Source organism: Nicotiana tomentosiformis, chromosome 7, assembly GCF_000390325.3.
Source record: "Nicotiana tomentosiformis chromosome 7, ASM39032v3, whole genome shotgun sequence".
Classification (NCBI taxonomy): domain Eukaryota; kingdom Viridiplantae; phylum Streptophyta; class Magnoliopsida; order Solanales; family Solanaceae; genus Nicotiana; species Nicotiana tomentosiformis.
Window position 1 is genome coordinate 8,460,138 of NC_090818.1, and position 3,513 is coordinate 8,463,650.

The following is a 3,513-nucleotide window of genomic DNA, read 5'->3' on the forward strand; positions in this document are numbered from 1 at the left end:
GTGCAATATAGTATACAAAATAATAGGAAACAAATAACAATAAGGGCAACACAAATCAACCAGTGATATGCCCAGCATGGCAACAAGAACACTATTAATATTGCTCAATAAGTAATAAATACAAGTACACCCAATCAAATCATGTTCTTCAAGTAAATATCTTTCACATATAATTCTTCCAAATAACTCTTTTTCACATATAATTTCCTCAAATAAATATCTTTCAAATACAATTCTTTTAATAAATATTTTTCAAATATAATTTCCTAAAATAAATATCTTTCAAATACTACTTTTTAAATAAAAATTCTTCCAAATAAATATTTTAAATATATATTTCTTTCAATTAAAAGTCACCATGTGATACCTCATTTCATAATCATAAAAGTACGGGTCTCAGCCCTTTTCATATTTTCACGGCACTTCATGCGCGTAATTAAATTATCATATTTCACCATCACTTCGTGCCCATTTTTCATATCACATTTGCATGGACATTTCACGTGCCAATAATAAAACCATCATATTTTTCTTGGCACTTCGTGTCCACGTTTCATATCTCGAATGCACAGATAATTCACGTGCCAATATCATCATTATTTACTCACTGTACCTCGTGCCCACATTTCTTTTCACAATCTGCCTGGCAATAGCCACAGGCTCCCAATTTCAACATAAATCAGACTATTATCAATTTACCAACAACAAGACAAATTGCACAAGGTATAAAAATAAACACAAGGAAAATCGCAACATCACATAAAATCACCAATGCAACCACTCCACATCATCACATATGATCCCTGACAATCGCCACCCTTATCTCTCCTATAGCCACCCTTATCACTCCTATAATAGCCACTCTTATCCCTCCACCCTAACAATATCAATAGCCACCCTTATCTCTCCTATTGTCACTCTTATCTCTTCTAAACTCACCTTTATTGCTCTACCCAGACAATATTCCAATAACACAACAACAGTGAAATGCCACCCTTATACCCACATAATATCAACAGTGGAATGCCACCCTTATATCCTCAAAATAACAAATCACACAATACAACAATTTACATGAAAAATTATCACGGCAACATAACAAAATCAATTCATATCACAATTTGCTCAATGGCCACAATCAATTCCAAGTATATAATAAAACAAATTAATTTCACAACAAATAGCCCAAGGCTCCACACAATGTATATAAAATTTCAAAATCAATCAACAGAGATAGAAATTATTCAGCATAAAGCAAAGCCTTCATTAATCCAAATTTAGATAATAATATTAGCACATCTTCTTGAGCTTGCTTAATTAATTATTTGCATAGGAAAAATTCATAATGAAATTAAATTCCAAGAATATCAAACCATCAAACTCAAGGAATTCACATAAATATATGTGTGATAATTACATCAAATTATCATATAAAAATAAATTCAATAAAATGATTTGAGGCATGGCAAACAGATGATTAAATATATGCCAACAATTATCCAATTTACTACACAATATGCCCAAGATTTAACTCAATAAAGTTTGCACATACAAGCCCGAGTACGTACTCGTCACCTCGTGTACACGATTTTTCACATTTCACAAATGGCACATAAGACTCGATGCCTAAGGGGTAATTCCCCCACTCGAGGTTAGGCAAGATACTTACTTTTTTGAAGTTATATTGATATTCCAAAATCGCCTTCTTACTTGAATTGACCTCCGGACCTCTCAAATCCATCCAAATTAATTGTACAACTTCATTAAAATTCATCAGAAATAATTCCGGATAATAAAATGTCGACTTAAAAATTTATTTCAAAAAGTCAACAAAAGTCAACGCGGGACTCGCCTCTTGGAACCCGACATAAATTTCATGAAATTCGAACACCCATTCTAATACGAGTTCAATCATACCAATTTTATCGAATTCCAATAACAAATCGACCTCCAAATCTTAAATTTCTTTGAAGATTTTACAAAAATCTTGATTTCCTCCATTTAAATTCGGGTTAAACGATGAATATAACCATAGATTCATGAAATATAATCACTGTAGGATATAGAACACTTACCCAAACCAAGTTTGTGAAAAATCCCTCCAGAATCGCCCAAATCTGAACTCCAAAAATCCAAAACGAAAATGGCGAAATGATCATTTTTGGTCCTTAATATTCTGCCCAGTTTTGCACCTGCAGACCATTTTATCGCACATGCGAGCTCGCTTTTGCGAGCAAGTTCTCGCTTCTGTGACGTCCACTGGCACTGCCCTCTGTGAGCACCTAAGTTTTGACTATATTTGAATTTTTATCATGTTCTACTATGTAAATATTTTCCTAATTTTTGACTATATTTGAATTTTTATCACCTTCTACTATGTAAATATTTTTAGAAATTTAATATATTTTTTTTAGCTTTGTTACATTTTTTTTATATAGGGTAAAAATTAATAATAATTTAAAAGGTCAATTATTACTATTAGTATTATTTTTATTTTTATCTTTATTTTTAAATAAAATGTATTAAAACCCGAAAATAAATAAATTTATTATTATTATTATTATTATTATTATTATTATTATTTATTTTTTAAAAAAGTTTCGGATGGAAATTTAAAAAATATTAAAAGTAGAAATATAAAATTAAAAAATAAAAGTAAAAGTAGGTAGAAATTGTTTAATAAAAAAAAGTAAAAGAAAGTGAAAAATTAAAAAAATAAAAGAAAAGAATGTGGAAATTTAAAAAAATTAAAAGTAAAATAAAGTTGGATTTAAAAAATAAAAGTAAGGGTATCTGATTTTTTTTAAATAAAACTAAAAGTAAGTGAAAATTAAAAACAAAGAAAAGTAAAATAAGTGGGAAATAAAAAAAAGAAAAGTAAATAAAGTGAGAAATTAAAAAATAAAAGTAAAGGAAAGTGGGGAATTATTTTATAAAAGAAATATAAAAAAAATGGGAAGTGAAAATTCTTTTTAATTAAAAAATTAAAAAATAAAAACAATCTGAAAATTTTGAAAGTTTTCTATAAATAGAAGAGAAATGTGAGGAAAAAAAGGGGGAGAGAAGGTGAAAAAAAGGAGGGAGGAGAGAAATGAAAAAAGAGGGGAGGGATTTGGAGAAAAAATATTTTTGCTTCTTCTACGTTAAGAAAAATTCTATTCATGTCATTCTTTCGAAACAAAACCACCAGTTTCACCACCCCAAAGCCACCAGCCCTTGACCACTTTTGTGCCATCATTAACCCAAAAACAAAAAGCTCCAAATATAGCCTCTAAATCGTCGGTTTTGCAAGGTCGATTGAGGTTGCAAGTTGAGATTTTCCGCTCGAGTTTTCCACGGTCCGAAGGGTCCAGTTGAGAGGTATCTGATCATTGAATGGTTGTAATTTAAATCCACAGTCATTAATACAAAGGTTCAATTCTCTTTCTATTTTTTTTTCATTAATGTTCTGGGTCACTCTGTTTTAATTTAACCTTGAGTATGATATGGTCGAGTTTGCATGTCAGTGTGCTA